This window comes from Apodemus sylvaticus, unplaced genomic scaffold, assembly GCF_947179515.1.
Source record: "Apodemus sylvaticus unplaced genomic scaffold, mApoSyl1.1 scaffold_131, whole genome shotgun sequence".
Lineage (NCBI taxonomy): Eukaryota > Metazoa > Chordata > Mammalia > Rodentia > Muridae > Apodemus > Apodemus sylvaticus.
In genome coordinates, this window is record NW_026263088.1 from 37,711 (window position 1) to 58,750 (window position 21,040).

General features: G+C 46.5%; 1 pseudogene; it reads left to right on the plus strand.

Moving 5' to 3' along the window:
* Positions 1-777: 777 nt before the first annotated feature.
* Positions 778-13,865, plus strand: LOC127676107 (serine/arginine repetitive matrix protein 4-like; annotated as a pseudogene).
* The last annotated feature ends 7,175 nt before the right edge of the window (positions 13,866-21,040 follow it).

A 21,040-nucleotide genomic window follows, 5' to 3' on the forward strand; every position in this document is an offset into this window, starting at 1 on the left:
AGGGAGCACATTCGTTGAGAGAGAGAGAGAGAGAGAGAGAGAGAGAGAGAGAGAGAGAGAGAGAGAGAGAAGAAATTCCTGTCTAGAAGATAATTTTTGTTACTGAACTTTAAGCGATAGCCAACACCATACACATTTCTTTTGTTTGTATATACAGGCCTCTGATTCCCCCATCCTCAGGGAAATAATAATTGGTAGAAACATGTCTATCATACCTCAACTCAGATGACAGCTCCTACTAATGCTTTGCAGTTGTGATCTCAAAGAAACTATGCAATGCCTTGAGAGTGTATACAACAAGGTCTGTGATATACATGCAGTAAGGAATGCAGAAGTTATTAACCAAAGATTTAAAGGATCTTTAATTTACTTTTTTTGGGTTGGTTTATGAAGTAGGTGAAGGAGATCTGTAAAGAATGCTGTAATTCATGTCAACCAAAGGAATGGGACTGTTCGACAAGTGGGAGGGGCCTGTGTACCCTGGCGCTCTTGCCCAATGAAAGCACTCATCTCTGCTTCCTGGTGATGAAAAGCATTAATCTATGTAATGCTGTCAGGTCAAACACAAAAGCCATATGTGCATTACGTTATGGTCAGGGAGAGAGACTCTACAAACATCCCTGTGGGCTCGGGTTGTGGGGCTGAGCATGCGCAGAAGGTAAGGTCCCTTCTCCATCCATGCACCAGCCTAGAGAGACTTACGTGCTCAACATCTTACCTCACAGAGAACCATAGCACATCAGGAAAATAAAACACTTCTAGATTGTAGTTGATACCATGAGAAAGTTCCTGAAAGAGGGAAAAAATGGTCTAGATGCGCCCAGGGAGCAAGCCAAAAGATACCAGACAGCACTGAACTCCCAGGTACCGCCGTTGAACTCTGCCAGCCTGGTTCCCTCCAAGATTGACTTCCTTTCTGATATGCTAGTAACCACACCATTCACTTCAGGTTAAAAAAATGCCTTGATCCTTTCCCTGAATCAAACCCCAGCCAGAAAGCTCAGATCCGGCTCCCCGTCATGGTGGTTTTCCATTCCCGGTAGAGGTGATAGAGGTCGTGGAACCATTGGACATCAGAGGTGGGAAAGAAGTGACATCTGATCTACCAGGAGCTGAATGGGAACAGAGCCTGTATATTCTATTAAAAAGAGGTCTCGCTTCAGAAAATTCTACCTGGCCACCTGATTTTGAGGTCTCACCTTCAAGGCAAAACTAGCCAGGTGAATATGATGTGTTTAAGGCAGGGCTGCACTGTACCTATAGGATTTACTAAGGCTAGACTATTACCTTGCTCATCCGCAAAGCCTTCTGGGAGGAACAGTAAAGAAAGTCCTACCTCCTAGCCCCAGGACCTAGTATTTCAAACTGTTGGGGTTCTCGCTTTGATTATCAGTTCCAGGTATGCACATCTCCCCTGAAGGCAGAAATGGTTTCTTAGGAAAGCTCAGGTGGCCCTTCTCTAGCAGGTCTTCGAAACAAGGGATAAAGTTGGGGGAAAGTAAATTTCTATTTTTAAAATAGGAAAATACTACATAAGGACCAGGGCCAGACAATAGGACATCTATACTAGTCAAGATGTCTAAATGCTCATAAATAAAGTAACAATGCCCTAATAAGTATGTTAGCAAATATGTCTTCAAGGTGATACGAAAGTCACCTTTGGATGCAGAGTCTCAGGGTCTCTCTGCACTAGAATGGCAGTGAGAGAGAATCTGATCCCAAGGTCACAGGCTTCCCATCTTGTCACTATCTAACCGTGTGACTGGCCCCAGAAGGGCACTTGGACACCTTAGCATTATCATGCAGATTCTGGCCCCAGATTGATCCACCTGAGGCACAGTAACTTCTGGGAAGACAGAACTGTGGAGGAGACATAATCTCAGAAGGAGGCTCGGGAGCCATTTAAACAGAGAATTCTGGAATCCCAGGAGCCCGAGAGAGGTTTCCAGGGAGTGCCCACACATTTCTCTCCTCATAGAGATATATTACTAGCAAAGTCAAGTCCAAGGATACATCTTGCCCATAGCAACTAAACGGCCAGGAGCCAGAAGCAAACCCACCGTGTCCTCTCAGCCACTGCCTAACCTGAATGTTGAAGAAAAACAAATTCTCGGCATAGAATCCCCTTCCCAAGGGCTCACTGCTCACAGCCTCCTAAAGCCTCGGTCTTCCTAGGCCAGGCCCCAAGCAGGACTCCGAGGCCTCTCTTCGGAGCGAGCGACCCCTAAATCCCCCATCACGATTGAGTTCCCTTCCGGTGTCCTCTAGAAATAACGGGCAGGTCTCTATAGTAGCTTCCGGAACCCAAGCAGCGAAAGTTTCCCCATCTAACCTGGGCAGGAAGGGAGTGGCAAGGTACAGATATCCACTCGCTCAAAGCACTGAGTGCCCCAAAGCTGGAGGTGAGGGTGAAGGTTGACGTTGTGCAGGAAGGTGTGTGTTTTTTCTTGTCATTTACGACTCTGAGGATGGACTCACGTTGCCCGCTCTTTCCTTTCTCTTACACCTTTCCTACTAAAGGAGGAGTCCTTGCTTGGTGAGTGGATGTAATCCGCGAAGAAGACAGGAGAGACTTCATTAGAAGCCACTGAGGGTGCTTAGCTGCCTCCTACGAGGGAGAAGGACGCGCACAAATGCCTGTAGAGACTTTTCTTTTTTTTAATGGTTATTATTGTTATTATTTTTGGTTTGTTTGTTTTTTTTGTCAGACCATAAGGACTTTACATTTATTTTGCCCCTCCCTCTTGACTCCTTTAGTTGGAAACTGCCGAACTGTCAGCTTGTGACCGTGACTTTTTTTTTAAAGAAAGAACGAGGGAAAGAAAGAGAAAGAAAGAAGAAAGAAAGAAAGAAAGAAAGAAAGAAAGAAAGAAAGAAAGAAAGAAAGAAAGAAAGAAAGAAAGAGACCTCATCTTTATTTCTTTGACCCATGTGACATTTCTTCAGGATTTTATTCAGCCAACTTTTAAGAGACAGAGAGAGAGAGAGAGAGAGAGAGAGAGAGAGAGAGAGAGAGAGAGAGAGAGAGAGAGAGAGAGAGAGAGTGTTAGCTGAGGGTTCTGGTTAAAATATAAACCTTGGCCTTTTGCATTTTTTAATTTCCAAGCTATAATTTTTGAGGCCTGTAGCCCCTTCTTTTTCTTCCCCGTTCCCCTTTCTTTATTGTTTGAGGTTAAGGGTGTCTACAGCCCTCCCCTTTCTATTAATTTGTCTCTTTTGTTTGAGTTTAATGAAGACTACATTTTTGTATAATTTCCTTTTTTTCTTTCATTTACTCTGAATCGCATGCCGTTTCCCTGCATGATTCCTAAATCTTCCAGTTCTTCTAGCAGGGGGTTTAAAAAAAAATCAAAACAAAACAAAAAGATCTAGAGATCTCCTATTTCTGTGGAATTCTTTCAGGAATTTGTGCTTTTGTTTTTTGGCGTCTCTCCTCTCCCCTCTCTCTTTGCTTTCGATACAGTGACTCATGACTCATGATGGTTAACATTCTAGGCTACTGACACACAGCCCGGGAGCTCAGGAGTGTCCGACGGGTCTTTTTGCTTTCAGATCTCTGGGTCGGGGTCCACTGCTGACTTCTTTAGCAAATCGGCCAGCCCGCTCGCCGCCTCCCGAGGGCGCTCATAGGAGTACGACTCGGGAAAGGACACGTCCTCGCCGCCCTCCATGAAAACCAGCTCGGCTCTCGGGCCAGGAGAAAGGGAGTCCCGGTGGGGATCTGAGCAAGAGTCGGGACCTCAACAGTGGCAACACCTCCGATTCAGGGAACTCCTTCACCACCTCCTCCCCACAGAACAAGGAGGCTCTCCTACCTGCAGAAGCAGTGAGTCAAGGTCAGTGTATTTGGGGTGGGCGGGTCTTAGCGGCAACATTTCGCTGTCTTAGTATGGTGCCCTTTTCTTTCCTTTATTTGCAGGAGACAGGACATTCTATTCATGTATGTGATATGTATATAGCACAAACGTGCACCTGTATACACACACACACACACTCACACAGGCGTGCCACTCCAGTTATGTGAAATTTGAGACACTGTCAGTTAAAAACATACCATAATACTGACCAGAATAAATTAAAAACATATTCACACCAAAAAGCCCTTGCATATATATATATGATTATAATAGTTATATTCATATTTCTAAAAGTTAGAGGCAACCAAGTCCTTTGTGAATAAGCTGTGGTATATCCAGGCTCTAGAATATGTTTTAATTCTTTTTTAATAATTGATTTATTTTTATTTTATATGCATCAGTGTTTTTTGCCTACATGTATCTGGGAGAGGGTATCAAATCCCCTGGAACTGGAGTCACAGACAGTTGTGAACTGTTCTGTGAGTGCTGAGAATTGAACTCCAGTCCTCCAGAAGAGCAGTCAGTGCCCTCAAATACTAAACCATCTCTCCAACCCCTCGGACTCTGGAATATTATTTGGCTCTAAAAAAAAAAGAAGAAGAAGAAGAACATGTTAACATTGTATACAAAAGAAACATTTAAACATGGGTGCACGTGCATGCACACACGCACACACGCACGCACACACGCACACAGGCATGCAACTCCAGTTATGAGAAATTGTGGAAAATATTGAATTTTCATATGAAATATTGTTGTGCATGGTTGGGGGGTGGGAGATGACTGTTAGAACATGACATTTTTAGGGCCATGAAACTATAACACATGACATAGTCATGATGAGTTACCGTTCAGGGATTCACCCTAAGTCATAGGATGTATAACTCCAAGGGCCAGGGTGGGCTTTGGATGCTGATGTAAGATGCTGGCTCCTCAGTCCTAACACGTGGACCCCTTTGGGGAGGGATGTTGGGTACAGGGGATGAGCCCCTGGAAGCAAGGCTGAATTTTAACATGCTCCAACATAGTTTATTCACGACAACACACCTCCTGCCACTGTGAAGTTCGGGCCTTTTTGTTGGGTGCTGTGCTTGCTGCCTGTGTTTTTCCTTCAGAAAAGGCAGCTTCGTGTTTGTTCAGAAGCCAACGGCAGGGCCATCCCTTCTTCACCAACTGCTCTGTCGCCCAAGCAATCACAGCAAATGGCACCTGGGGCAATAGTTCGATGATTAAAATGCTCGCCAAGCAAGCAGATGTAAATGCCAGGTGGGCTCGAAGGCCTGTCTTGTATCCTCAGGGGGCAGAGCCCAGGGTTCCCTGGGGCAAGCAGCCTAGTGAGCAGAGTCCTGTCAGCCAGCTCTGGAGTTAACCAAGAGACCCTGCCTCAGAGAAGAGGGGAGTATGGAGAATGATCCCTGGCATCAGTTAGCATACACGTGTGTGCACGCACGCACACACACCCATATCCATGCACACGTGTGCACATATTATACACGTGTGCACATGTTGCACACATGCCCAGGCACATGAAGAGAGTCTGGAAAAAATAAGTGAATCATAGCGTTAAGGACTCCATGTGCTCTCACAGGAGTAATTGTGTAGTCCGCACCATCCGTTCAGTTGCCAACGCCTCAACTTCTTACCAGGCACACCCTTACGGCAGCACTGGGCTTGGTAAAAATGGCAGGCCCCTGTCCCGGGTTTATAATTTACTAGGCAGATACCCATGTGGGGAAAGTCTGCTAGCATACTCTACCCAGAGAAGCACTGGGGCTCTCCTTCAGCTGGGGCTCCAAGTCCACCTTTGTTCTAAGTGATTCAAGTCTTCTAAATGTTGGCCACATGCTACTTAAGCGGTAATAGCAATAACAATGATATTAGTATTGATTAATTTAAAAGCCATTGATTAGTCTGGGTTTCTATTCCTGTACAAACATCATGACCATGAAACAAGTAGGGGAGCAAAGGATTTATTCAACTTACACTTCCACATTGCTGTTCATCACCAAAGGAAGTCAGGACTAGAACTCAAGCAGGTCAGGCAACAGGAGCTGGTGCAGAGACCATGGAGGGATGTTCCTTACTGGCTTGCTTCCCCTGGCTTGCTCAGCTTAGTTTGTTACAGAACCCAAGACTACCAGCCCAGGGATGGCACCACCCACAAGGGGCCCTCCCCCCCTTGATCACTAATTGAGAAAATGCCTTACAGCTAGATCTCATGGAGGTGCTTCCCCAACTGAAGTTCCTTTCTCTGTGATAACTCTAGCCTGTGTCAAGTTGGCACACAAAACCAGCCAGTACAGCCATTAACATTTATTGAGCTGGATAACATGCAAGACACTGTTAAAAATGCTTCCCATGAACAGCCTTCCTCAGGTCCTGTTAGTGTCTCCACAACTTTATGTCTATATCACTATTAAAATCTTTCTGTGAAGTGGTAGTGAAATTGAGGCACAGACCCGCAGACTTAAATTTAGTTAATAAGCAACAGTAGCGGCATTCAAATGCAGACCCCTCTCTTTAAAACTAGATTCCAAGTCCAAGAGATATATAGCCGTTACCTGCTTAATTTTGATATACATGGACAGCCCAATTAAATAATTTAGAAGCAGCCTTTCACGGCGGAATGTAAATGATGGTGAAATTATGGGTATTTATGCCCTGCCAGCTCTGGACAAAGGGCTCAATAAATATGGGCTAAGTGGAAGAGATAAGAGTGGAAACCAAGGGCAGCACAGACACAGAGGCAAAGGGATTGTAGTGGTGAGGGGCGTGTGGCTGTGCCGCCAGACAGATCCAAGTTTGGAACTGTGAGTGACCTTGAGCAAGTCACCAGTCCTTCGGAGCCACCTCAGTAAATCAGCCATAAAAGGAGGGCCAGCTCTGCAGCTCTTGGGAGGATTAAACAAAATGATGATTGTGACGAATCCAAGACATAGAGGATGACTTTAAGGTGACACTTGACAAGCTGTGTGTGGAGGGTATCACAGAGGGGCACACGTCCTTCTCCAAAGAGCTCAATATCTAGAGCAAAAGGCACGTGGAATTATATGACTGACCAGAGGAGTCGTATAGAAATGGGACGAGGTCTAGGCAGGAGTAACCATGGCAACACAAAGGGCACCCTCAACCCAGACTGGCAGTAGAGAGAATGTCCTAAAAGGCTTTTCAGAGAAGACACGGTCAGGTCAAACCAGAATCACGTGTAGAGGAATGGCTAGGTGACAAAGACAGTGACAACACTGTCCTAAGGTCTGGAGATAAAGGACAGAAGAGGACATTTTGCTTAGGAGGGAACAGTCTGTTAGGGTCAAGAGCCAAGACAAGAGGTGAACAGAGGTCGTCACGAATCTAGAAAGCTCTATCAATGCAATCTGAAGTTGACTCTTGTGCATCTTGAAATGAACATGCCCGAGTAAGGACCTTGGAAGGAGTCCAGTAAATCCCTAGACAAGAGAGACTGTAAGGCAAAGCCCCCTACCCCTTGTCTGATTATGAACAAGCTTCTATCTGTTTGGGGGGGCGGGGCTCTCAATCTCTCCATTTGCAAAACGGGCTACATCAAAGTTGCCCAAACTTAAGCTAATCACGGGTCACTTTCTTGATTAAAAAAAAAAACAACTATATTCACACTGGTTCATTTATTGTAATCATATCATGTCTTTTCTGTATTGAAATGTGTATCCCTTTCTGAAACACAAAAGCTCCTAAATAGAAAGCACCTCTGATGATATGACTAACTCACTAACTCTGTCTTTAACTCTGGTCAGTTACAGTTCCCTTCTCGAGGCCCTGACCCCAAGGCCTGTTCCTTTATCTTGGGGAGATTACAAAGTGTTAGAGAGGTGCTAAAAACCCAGGAGCACCCAGCCAGGGCTTTCTCATTCATGCAAGCAGAAGGACTGGACAAGGGCAAGGGAGTGGGGGATCTCTCACCGCACATTTGATGTCACTTAATTAACACTGTGCCCAGGAAGGCTGCCTGGGATGCTCTGAATCAGCCCCAGGTCATGATATGTCTCCCTTACCTGGGGGAGACAGAACTGTACTAAACATCCATCTACTTGTGAGGGATTCTCTACCTCTGCTCTTCTAAATTCAGACACCTGGCAGGCCATCAGTCACTGAAAGGAGGGAAGGTGGAAAGAGGAACAGAGGAAACTGTGGCCTGGGCAGATGTGGGGGAGGGAGCATTAGGTCGGAGTAAGGCAGAGTAAGCAGGGTGATGACAGCTGTGTTTCTTCCTGCAGAGGACTTCAGTCTCCATGTCTCCAGTGTGCAGAGGTGAAGTCTAGTTTGGTCCCATCCACAGCCCAGAGCTCCCCTATCAAAGAGTGCTCTCGTAACTCTTCCTACACCAGCACTCGATCCTCCAGTCCCTCATCCAGGTCCCCAAACCCCAGAGCCTCCCCCCCAGTTACACTCTGAGCGCGGAGCGGGTCCACCTCCTCCGAAAAAAGGTGGGTGTGTCTTTGACATTTGATCCACTGTATCTTCTTCTTCAGCAGGGAGTTTTGGTAACTAGAGATGCCCAACCCTGACACACACACACACACACACACACACACACACATACACCATGGACTTGACTTTGAATAGCTGCTCCAGCCATTACTACTGACAGCCTTGGTTAAGCCAAGGTCTCTGAGATCCTGCTTCCTTCTGTGGCAATAAAAAGAATAAGAATGCTTGGCTCAGCCCCATGGCTCCTCCCAGGGGCAGAAGCCCTTAGAACACAAGGAACTTTCCTTGTTATTGTTTCCCTTGGCATGAGGAGGAGTTAAGCATCAATTAACTCGTGCTGTGTGAAAAAGTAACCAACACCATCCTTCAAATAAAAATGAGTTTACTTAGTTGCTGTAACTCTGTGGATTAGCGATTTGTGCTGGGCTCAGCAGGCTGGCTCAGTTGTCAGCCCCCTCCCCTCGTGTGTTTTTTGACCAGATGGTGGGTTGGCTGGGGGGCTGGGGATTGAAAGTCATCCAGTGATTAGTTGTCTCTGCACTCTGTTGTCTCTTATCAACCAGCAAGTCTATCTGCTTGTACACATGGTAGTGACAAGGGAAGAGAGAGAGAGAGAGAGAGAGAGAGAGAGAGAGAGAGAGAGAGAGAGAGAGAGAGAGAGAGAGAGAGAGAGAGAACTACAGCTGGTTTTATATTCTCACCCCCCAATTTCAACAGTCATTGGTATTGCTTGGTTACCTTATATGGAATAACTATGTCATGGAACAGTCAGACACAAGATCTCAGGAACTGGAACACCCCATCAAATACAACCCCCATGCCTCCTTGGTCCCAACTTCCCTCTTTAAACAGAAACCCCCAGACAGCAAGCTGGCTGTTCCTCTTCGACAACTATATAATCACAATGCAGTTGCTTCCTTGGTTATTTCAAAACCAGCACTTGCATTTTTTTTTCTGTAAGATTCCTCAATGTGTGTGTGCAAAGAGCAAACCTGCAGGACACTTTTCCAGGAGGTGGAGGCACCACCATACTTGATAGGAATGAGTCGTTCCTTCCTCCGTAATATTTCCTAAGAGTGGGACGTCAGTTGTGAGAGAGGTAGAGCTTGGACCACAGAATGAGTAGCTGAGATGCATCATGAAGAATTGCTCTTTCTCTCCTGTCCGCAGGAGATATAGTCCTTATTCTCAATGGACCGACAGATGCCTATAGCCAACTCCTGCATCAGTGCCAACCCCCATAATGGCATTACCCATCTCCTTTTGTAACTAAGTACCTATCTTGCACTATGATGTGAATGTGTTCAATTCAAGGTTATCATAGCCAAATTAACCTGAGTTCTGCTCTTATTCAGTTGCCTGGAGACCTCAGTTCTTACCACGGTCTCAATACCCTCTGCATCCAATTGTTTTCCTGAATGGGGGATGCTTATCCTCTCTTCTTAGGGCAAGCATGTCCCTGCATCTTTCTGACATGTAGGAGTAATTAGCATCTCTGCTCACTTTTGTGAACCATTAGTAAGTAGCTATTGCTGGCACACAAATAATGCAGTGATGGTAGATCTGACCACAAGAAGGCTACTTAGTAACAGGCAAGTAGTCCACACACTGTGGATACTCTGCACAAGGAAACAATCTATTTCCTAACCATATACCTCAGAATGATCTGAAATGTAAAACTTGTGAATTACATGTTTCTAGAATTTTCCACTTCTTTATTTTTTTCCAAACCATTCATGAAGCCACAGAAGAAGCAAGGCTGTGGACAAGAGAGGAGGGGCTACTGTAATTTGCCCAAGGCAAATCATTTTGCAGCCAGAAACTCTTGGATTCATGTGTCGACTAGCTGTGTGACCCTGATCAAATTACATCACCTCTCCCTGCCTTTGTTTCTCCATCCATAATATGAAGTTAATAATAAGTGAGATGCATGCATGAGTTCATTAATAATAAGTGAGTTCAATGCCTGGCATGCACATAATAAAATGTATAACAGTCATAATATTTCCAATGTATTGGCTAATTAGATAGGTAGGTAGATAGATAGATAGATAGATAGATAGAGACAGACAGACAGACAGACAGACAGACAGAGAACTGATTTATTCTAATTTAGATTTACAACCAACTTTGTAGGGTTGATACTATTACTCCATTTTGCAGATGAGAAAACAGAAGCCTAGAGTAGTGGAATTACCTACCCAAGATTATACAGACAAAAAGTGGCCAGGACAATAAGGGTTCACTAAATAACAGGGTATTGTCCATATTATTATCAATCACTCAAAAAGGAGGAGATTTCATCTTCTGGTAAAGGGACAGATTCCTTTATGAGACTTGCGCAAAGACAAAGAGCGCCACCTGGGGACCGGGTACACAGAGCCTTAGCCGCTGTCCCAGCCCTAACAGGCTGCAGGCTCCTCAGGGGCTCTTCTGTCTTCCCCAGGTCCTACTCCCGCTCCCCCAGCTATTCGTCCAAGTCTGGCAAGCGGAGCCCACCTGGCAGAAGCTCCAGGTCTAGTCGAAGTCCCAGCTACTCCCGATACAGCCCCAGCAGGTATCACCCCACCCCACCCCCAGGGCGGATCCCGCCCCTCCCCTTCCTGAGCCTTCTCCTTTGACCTTGCCTTTCTGTACCAATATCCCAAGCCCTGTCCAAGCCCTAACCCTGCAAAAGTAGGGACAGGAATTCTTGCAATCCTTTTTGTCCAATCAAGAGTGGCAACAAGGCCTCAATGCGCCCCTTATTCTACTATCCTTTCGCATCCGGGTGCTCGATTTCCTTGCTTGACTTGCTGCAATCTCTTGCCCCCATGTTCACAGCCCCGACTGTTGCCCACCCCAGGGCCTTCTGATATGTTCCTCCTCACCCACTAATATTTGTGCCTCTGCTAAGGGGCACACGCACACGCGCGCATGTGCGCGTGTGCATCCACAGAGGCCACTACTCTGGCTCATGCCCAGCTCACCCCATACCTGCTTCCCATGGTGCCCACGGAAGCAGATTCTTCCCAGAGTGGGTCATCTTCCCTTTCCTGTCTTGTTTGGGGACCCTGACAAAGCCTAGCCTCAGTGAACACAGCTAAGCGTCTCACACAGCGTGTACCTGTAGAAAAGCCACTCCAGCCCTAGTTACCTAGCAACATCTCCTCCCCCTTCCCTCCCCGCGCCTGCTGTTGTACCCCTTCAGGGAAGGAGACCCAAAGTATGGTGAGAAGGAACCACAGCCCCGAGAACGGGCACGCAGGAGGCGACGGTCCTACTTGCCCATGAGGAAGCGCCGAAGAGACTCCCCAAGCCACCTGGAGGCCAGGAGGATAACCAGGTGAGACCCAAGAGCGGGCATTACCTGCTTCCAGACTTCTCCCCACTGCCACATACATATGGACGATGGCCTGACTAAGTCTTCTTTTGCCTCCCTGAAACTGGACTTAAGGATTCGCGGGGTCCAGAATGCCTCTTCCAACCCCTAAAATGATGACATTTGGTTCAAAGCCTTCCCTAGTATGGAATCTTATCAAGCTAGGCTAGCAGTGAGGCAGGGACCCGGATAGCATGTGGACCGAGCTTGTCCTGGAGACTGGAGGGAAGACAATGGGCCAAAATGAGGAATAGTACGTAGCTAGGGGGTGTTTGTTCCCACAGGGCAGGGCATTTGCCTGGTAGTACAACCTGGCCTTGTCCTATACCCTAGAATACTCAGATGCCAGGTTAAAATTAAACTATTTGTGATCACACCTTTAACTAAGTTCAGAGAATGCACATAATATTCCTGAGATTTCCAAGGTTGCTTAAATGGTGCTGTGGCGAGTAAACTTTTGAGTTAAGACCTGGTTCTGGGGTGGGGCGGCTAGAGACTTTTCCTCTCCTTAGGCTGATTCTTGCCCACAAAACAAGATATCACTCCCAAGAGTGTCATGTGGAGGAGATGAAAGGGAAGAGGTGACCTTGCTTTGTAAATTTAAACTTGGGACACACTGTGTTCTAACATTATTGACTCAGTGGTCGGAAGCGGTGGAAGTGTGACCTGTGACAGCTAAGGTCTCTGAGGAGAAGTGCAGTTGGCAGAGAGCGGGCAAAGGCTATGAGAGAAATTGTATTTCTCAGGCTTTGAAAGCTGGATTGGCTGGATGTTGCCCCCTCCCCCCAGATAGGGATATTTTTCTAGACATCTCCACTCACACCAGAGACCAGCAGGTATCATGGAAGCACACTGTATCCTTCCTGGAGAGGACCAGGAGGCAGAATAAAAACAGGGGGCCCAGAGTGACAGATGGAGTTGCCTGCTCAGCCTACAGTGCTCTCTTCCCAACATCTGGGCATCCATTGGCATCTTGGAGGCTGGTCACCAATGCCGCTGGCTAACTGATCAAGGATGTAGTTCATTTTCTTAAAAATCAGTGTGTTCTTTTTCACAGACCTCCCGCCCCTTATACACACACACACACACACACACACACACACACACACACACACACACACCATGCACTTGTTTTGAAAAAGAAATGATATACTACAGTAAGTGGAAAACCAGCCTCTCCTGCCTAGAAACAGAACCTACTAGGAATAGAAGGTTCTAGTAAAAGTAAAAATAGCAAAGCAAAAACTTCAATTAAAGTGGCAAGGCAGACACTGTTGCTAGCTGGGAACTCTGAGCCCCAAACCTGATTTGATTTGTTGATTTTTTTTTTCTTAAGTGACATTATCCCTTTTTCCAGCTTCAGCAGGATTTTTTTTGGTTTTGTTTTGGTTGGGGGGGTTGTTTTGTTTTGTTTTGTTTTGGTTTGGTTTGGTTTGGTTTGGTTTGGTCTGGTTTTTGGTTTTTCGAGACAGGGTTTCTCTGTGTAGCCCTGGCTGTCCTGGAACTCACTCTGTAGACAAGGCTAACCTTGAAATCAGAAATCCACCTGCCTCTGCCTCCCAAGTGCTGGGAATAAAGGCATGCCACCACTGCCCAGCAGGATACAGCAGGAAATAGCTAGGCCTTTACTAGTCTCAGAACTACAGGGGTGGGGTGATGGCTTTTGTTTGTTTTGTTGGGGTTTTTCTGGTTTGCTTTTTCTCAGTAAGAGACTGGGGGATAGAAGGATATTGTTTTCCCTGAAACAGCACTGGGGCTCCCTGAGCCTCATTGAACCTCACACTTCCTATCTCTGATCTCTCTCCAGTGCCCGCAAACGCCCCATCCCCTACTACCGACCCAGCCCCTCCTCCTCCAGCAGCCTCAGCAGCGCCTCCTCCTGGTACAGCAGCAGCAGCAGCAGCACCAGCAGCAGCCGCCGCTCTGCCTGCCGCAGTTACTCCCGGAGCTTGAGTCCCAGTCGGAGCCACAGCAGCCATAGCCAGACCCTGAGCAGGACTCGGACCAGCCTCAGTTCCAGCTCTCGCAGTCTCAGCCTGGGCTCCAGGAGCCGCAGTCGGAACCGGAGCCTGAGCTACAGCTCGGCAGAAAGCTATGTACTCTGCAGTCTCCTTTACTACCTGCCCTTCAGACCATCTCCCGGGAGACAGATACTAAATGTTCCTGGCTCCTGGCCTCCATGATTTCCTGGGATGGTGGCATGGGATACAGGGACTTCTATTCCTTTGCCAAGCTGCTAGGAGCCTCTCTACCAGCACCATCTTGAGGCTCACCGGGGCGGATGGAGAGGGCCACCTGTGGAAAGCTATGATCTATGATTCAAAAGTTTGGGCCTGCCCAAGACATGTGACGACATACGACTCTGTTCCAGTCACCCACTGCTTACAGGATATCTCCTAGAGGCCAGGGTTAATCCGTTCCTCGATCTATTTATTTTTATTTATTTATTATTTATGTGATGAGCTCTCTTCCCTCACCGTTAGCAGTATTTAATTATTTATTTATGTATTTATTCAGAGAGATTGTGTACCTTGATACGTGGTCATTCGTGTATTTGGTGGGATCTTCTAAATTATTTGTGTACCTTTAAAAAAAAAATCCTGTTGCTATGGCTGCAGTGGGTGGGGCCAGAGGCATCTTGGTCTTTTTCATGAATGCTCTAAGCCCTGAATATCCTGGGACTGACCCAGGTCCAAACCTCACTGGGCCTCCACCCCATATACACCCACTGCACCATTGCTATCACAGAGGTGTCAGAAAGATGAAGTCGGCTACAGAGCTCCTGGTTTTCTGTTCAGGGTTGGAGCCTAACATTAGCATGTAAAGCTACACAAATTTAAAAGAGCTGCGAAGAATTCCCTGAATGACTGCCTAGTGTCAGAAGTGCCATGTCTTGGCCAGAGACACTCCCTGAGCTTGGGGAACTATGTGGGTACTAGCATGGCTCTTGGAGACAAAGTATCATTCTGATGATGTTTGACTGATGCTCGCACATCCACTGGGAGATAATAGTAGGGAAGGGCTAACCCAGGGAAGACATCGTGCTCATCTCCATATTACTGGAAGGGATCTATTCCTTCCTATGAGCAGAACTGGTTGGTCTCGTGTAAATTACCCCTACCTGGTTCTCCTTCACTCCTAGCTTTTGTGATCAGAAAGCTGTCCTGCTTTGTCCGCAGTTGACAAACACTGTTCTGATAAGAGGGCAGGGGACCATCCTGGGGGTGGGGGTCGGGGGACCCACAACCCCAAATCAAACCTCCTTTTGCTATGATCAGCAGCTGTTCCATTAGGGACAGCACCAAGCTACTTCTGAAACTAGACAATAAAAGGCAGATGGAAGGACAGTCAGATGTCCCTCCCCCCCCCCCAAAAAAAAGGTCACTTCTAAGCTCACACTGGAATCTAAGACCTGGAGACCTTTTTTGTTTTGTTTTGTTTTTGTTTTTGTTTTTGTTTTTGTTTTTTTATTTTTTGTTTTTTTGTTTTTTTGTTTTTTTTTTGTTTTTTTGTTTTGTTTTTTTGTTTTTTGCTGCTGCATTTTTCTTTTTCTGTGGTGCTGAGGGTAGAACCTAAGACCTCATGCACATTAGACAAAGATTCTATTGAGCGCCGCACCCTCAGTCCTGTGCTAGAGTCCCCTGCCCTCATCCTCTTCTGTGTATATTATGCACAGTCTCATGAGTGTCTGTGTCCCACCCTGGTTTTCCCTCCGCTGAGTAGAAAATTGATTTGGTGATATATGTAGGACCCATGCCCCCTTCCGCTAGCCAGCCCACCAGAGACACTCTGGCCAAATGCAACATCATCAGACAACACTTTAAAGAACACTACACCTTCTCTGTTCTGCACCGATGAGCCAATGACACTGACACCATGGTCACCCTCCCTCTGTACTGAATTTTTATTTTTGTTTGTGTATTTGGTTTTTATTTGTTTTGTTGTTATTGTTTTTTTGGTTTTTGTTGTTTTTTGGCTTTTTGACTTTTAGCTTTTGGTTTGTTTTGTTTCATTCATGATTCATCTGTTTTGATTTTTGTGGGTTTGTTCTTTTCTTTTTCTCGGAGGTTGTCAATTTTGCACTGTAGATACCATGATGTGAGCCTGACCTCGGAACATGGCTTACTTAATAATTTATTATTTCCTATTTATTAAGTGGTATTGGCAAGTGAGGGGGACCAGCTCTCCTGCTGAGTTGCTATTAGAAATCCATCCACCTCTCAGTTCTGGGTGCTGCTGTCTGTGGTGGGGAATTATCACCCAGGTAATGAGTGCTAGACTTACCAGAAGAATTGGAACCACAGAAACAGAGGCTTCTGTCATACAAATTAAGTCCAAATGGATCTAAAGCACTAGTTCTCTCTGGGGAAAAAAAACTCATTTAGATGGAAATTAATTGAGGAACTCAAATGCCTGTACTCAAACCAACTTCTATTAAAAAGTCACAACTGAAACACTGAGAGAGAATCCTTTTTCTGTGGCCATGAGAAATTTCGTCTGTGTATTAACAAGCTGAGCCAAAGAGAAATCAATGGGATTCTTTTGTGGTTCTCTTGCCTTTGTGGACAAAAGGAGTGGGTTTCAGGCCTCAGTTTTATCTTGGAAACCCAAGGGACTTGGCCAGTATGTTCTGGGAGGGAATGGGAGAGAGCTCTGCTCTGATACAGTGAACTCCATCCTGGTGCTTATTGTGGATGTTGTGGTAATTTTTAATCCCAGCCTGAGGTTTCTACCCCACCTTAGACCATTTAGTTCCCGGGAAAAAAGACACACACTATCTTTTTATTTACAATAAGCTTTAAGCAGCACAAGAGCTGGGCAGATCTCTATTCTCTATGCTATGAGAATCTACTTTCCTATCGATAAGCCCAAGTTATTACTATGATTTATCTGGGCTGCTCTTAACTCCAATCTGCCAGCCCGCAGGGCCGTGTTTTCTTGACTCCTCACCCATGGTGGTTTCACCCTCCTCCTCCTGAACCTTCTCCCCTGTGCTTCTTCCTCCAACTCTGGGGAAACCTCAACCCCACCTATGTGTCCTCTGCCTAGCTTTTGGCTATCTTTATTTACCAACCAGAACTAACCGGGGGAGGGGGGTCACAGGTCTACATGCAGACTCCAGGTCTTGGGGTCCCATGCTTAGCATTACAATAGACAGCAAGGCTGCTGGATGTTAACCAAGGAAGGAAGCAAAGGGATGTAGGGCTTGGAATTTCCTGCCGGGCAAAGTAGGAACAGCTGGGATACAGGATGCACCAAAGTGATGATAATCCCTGAGCCTGACTCCAAGGTTTCTGTGTCCAATTTAAACTCTCAAGTCCAATTTCCCTGGAGTCACGCTGGGGGAAAGCAAAGTGGTTTCCTGCCCTGGATCTAATCACAGCCCATTGTCAGGCCATATCTTCTACAATTATTCTGATGAGCTGGCAACGAAGGTCCTATTGCTACTTTTCAGATGGGAGGGGCTGAGGCCTGTGGAAGAGCACTGTCACTCCCAGCTCCTAGAACTGGAATCTGTCTGACTCCGTCCCTTGTCCCTCAGTGGAACCTTTCTACGGGGACCTAAGCTGTGAGGACTCCTCACAGTGTCTCTTTTCTCCAAGGCTAAGCTATTTCCTCTAGTGGCCATTAGCCAAAAAGACCTTGCCAATTCTGCCCACACATACCTCAAAGCCAATTCTCTACAGTAGGGGCTAGGACTCCCATCTAGAAAAATCCCAAAGCAGAATACTCTCAACTATCCCTGCTCAGCCTGACCATGCAGCATCTGCCCAGAATATAGACACATAGGGTGTTGTCCCCTAGCATCCTGGGAGCCTGTCTCAGCATTACAGGGATCACAGCCCAACAAAACCTTCCCAAGGGTTTCCAGGCTTTCAGCCTGTAGGATTCACACCTTTGTTCTAGTTAAGGTCTGTGCTAAGCTATTCTCATACATGTCCCAGTGTCTTCTGTGTATGGGATGTTCAGAGAAGGAAGACAGGGTGTTTGGGAGCTCTTATGGCCTGCCTGCAGTGTGTCACACATAGATCCACATGGCTCAGCACATGTGTTCAGTTGTGTGTGTGTGTGTGTGTGTTTTAGTGTTTTACTGCTGTGAACAGACACCATGATCAAGCCAAGTCTTATAAATGACAACATTTAATTGTGGCTGGCTTACAGGTTCAGAGGTTCAGTCCATTGTTACCAAGGCAGAAGCATGGCAGCATCCAGGCAGGCATGGTGCAGGAGGAGTTGAGGGTTCTACATCTTTATCCAAAGGAAGCCAGGAACAGACTGGGCATCCTCAGGCATCTAGGAGGAAGATCTCCAAGTCCTTCCCCACAGTGACACACTTCCTCCAACAAGGCCGCACCTTCTTAATAGTGCAACTCCCTGGGACGAGCATATACAATACAAACCATCACAGTGTGTTTTCACACACACATGCAGAGGCTAAAGGGATAACTTCAGGTGTCATTGTTCAGGTGTCATCCAATTGCTTTTCTGAGGCAGAGTATTTCAGCAGCCTGATAACCAGTGTGCCTGTGAAAGTAGCCTGTCTCCACCTCGCGCAATGCTAAGGTTACAGGTGTGAGGCACCAAGCCCTGCCTTTCACATGGGTTGTGGGGAACACATTTGTGAGTCAGGTGCTTTATCAATCGGGTCATCTACCCTGCCTGGGTTTGGGATACCTGTGGTATCCAGAGGGTAACAGCTTCTATGTATTTCCTCAGGAAACCTACTCCAAACCATCTCACCATACACCCTATGTTAGCCTTCACCGCAATGCCAACATTAGATTTTCTTCCTAACAGAAACTGAAGCATAGAAAACCAAAGTCACAAAGAGCCACAGTCTCCAGAATCAAGGACAAAATTCAAGCAAACTGACTCAGAACCCCAGGTTGCCCGCTGTTCTCTATAGCTCCAGAGTTTGTACACATCTAACCTTTTCGTGGTCTGACAAAGATTTTACATCCTAAACATCTAGGGCAATTCTACTGCCTCCTGTGTAGCTTTGGACAAGGATTGCTCCTGTAGGTGACTGGTTTGCTGATCTGTAGAGTAAGTTAGCAGCAGTAACCTCCCTGGGATTCTATGGGAACAAAATTCGATAGTCAGTTCCTTAAATACATGAAAGTAGGGATAACATTTGGTTAATGCTAACAAGCAAAATTATCTTTTCCAGTACTGAGTCTGAAGTGGAATAGAGGGAGTCCAGGGATCAGCCTAACAGAGTCATCTTGGAACACAGGAGTTTTCTAGAAATATTCCCATGATAAAATTTCACATCTCCTCCCCTCCAGGACAGGTTGAAAGCACTCATGGGATATGTGGGTGTGGGTGAGGTTAGCTCTGGGGATATGGAGAGTACAATACACACATTTCCAGGCAAGAATCTCAACTCAGTGCTGTCTAATCCTCCAGTTCTCAAGGGGACATTTCAGGGTAAAAGTCTTATATTTAAAATGTTCACAGAATTAAATGTTTCAAGTATCATGTAAGTCACTACTATTACCGCTACTCTTACACACACGCACACTCATTCACAGACAGAGAGTCACACATACACAGTCACACATAGAGTCACACAAAGTCACACATAGTTACACACAAAGTCATGCACACAGTCACACACATAAACAGTCTCACATATACACAGTCACACACATAAACACAGTCTCTCATCCATACAATCACACACATAAACACAGTCTCTCTCAAACACACTTACAGTAACACACAGAGTCACACAGAAACACAGTCACACAGACACACAGTCACAGACTCAAATACACAGTCACACACATACACAAAGTCACACACACCTATACACAGTCACACAAACCTATACACAATCACACATAGTCACACACACACACACACACACACACACACACACACGAGTCACACACACAGAACTAATTATTCTCTTCACTCATCCTGTCTCTTGTCCAATGAAAACCTGCCTTGGGAATCCTGAGGATGGGGTAACCTACCTTGGGTAAGTCTGTGGTCACCTGCCTGCCACCCGCTCCCAACCCCACACTGATTTCATTCTTCCTAAATAGGTCGGTTGTGAAGCTGTACCCAATGTCCTCTTCTGACATTCTCTAGTGACTAAGACCCTTTGATGACTTAACGGTCACATGCTCTTTGCCCACACTGGCACATCACCTTTGGAGTGCTCCATTTGACAGAAGATAGAGTTAAGGCCCCAGGGGCAAGCTTACATAGCTAGTGGGCATCTGGGTCCAGATCTGACATTTCCAGGAGCATTTCTTTTGTTTTTTTTTAATCCCCGAGTGTATGGACCCCATCCTTGCAGAGCTAGACCACCTCACTCCCCCAGTAGCTCCAATTAGATGACTTGTCAGAAACTGTGTCTTTTAGGAGGCCGTCCCTGTGACTAATGTTGTCACTCTCTGTGGGTGACTCAGGGACAGGCCCTTCACCTTTGGATCTTCTGCCCAGACTCCCAGTTACCAGGAATCCTGCCTATTTCTTTATCTTGCAATTGACCTGGGCAGATGCCCCACCCCCTCACCTCCTTCCCCCATTACCCCTCTAGTGCCAGCTGTCCTGGCTGTAGAGAAAAAAAAAACCCTGCTTCTCAGATGCCTTCTTTCCTTACCAGATTGGCAGCTGCCTCCAACGCTCCTGCTTCTGATGATGGGAGATACGTGCAGCCTCTCTGCTGGGTCCAATCGATGAAACAATTCAGGCCATGGGAGGAATGTTGGGAAACAGAGCTGACTTCCCAGGGGATGGAAGCCAGACTCCTGCCCCGGTGCTTGCAGCTTGAACACTGAAGCAAGTCAAGCCCTTCTTTAGGACCCAGTCGCTCTACCTATTAAGAGGAGTAGGAGGGTTACACAGAGGGTCTCAGCAGCAACTAGTATTAAAATCACTTTGAACTGTTAGCCCGCCGCAGATGATATATGTGTGTTCTAGGGAGAATGCCAGGCACCGGTGCTTCTAAAAATCTCCCTAGGCTACTCCAGTCTGAAGCCAGGGTGGAAAACCACGGAAGAGGATGGCACCCACAACACTACCCACAGCTGGTAGATGTCCTAGGGTGAAGGACACACATCTAAGTGGGCATAAAGCCAAAACTAAGATCAGACAGCATCTCCATGGTGCCGATCACAGACCGGGCAGGTGTCTGGGAGCTCCACCTGTGTCGACGTAATATACCTACATATTCATCTCCACAACATCCGCAGGAGATAGACGCCATGTTAGCGTCAATTTCATAGTTGTAGAAACTGGGGCACAAATGGTTGCTGTAGGTCTCACTGGTAGTAAGTGACACAGCTAGGCAGCCGGTGGGAGTGGGGGAGGGCGGGCAAGGCAGGAGGAAGAGGAGCAAGGT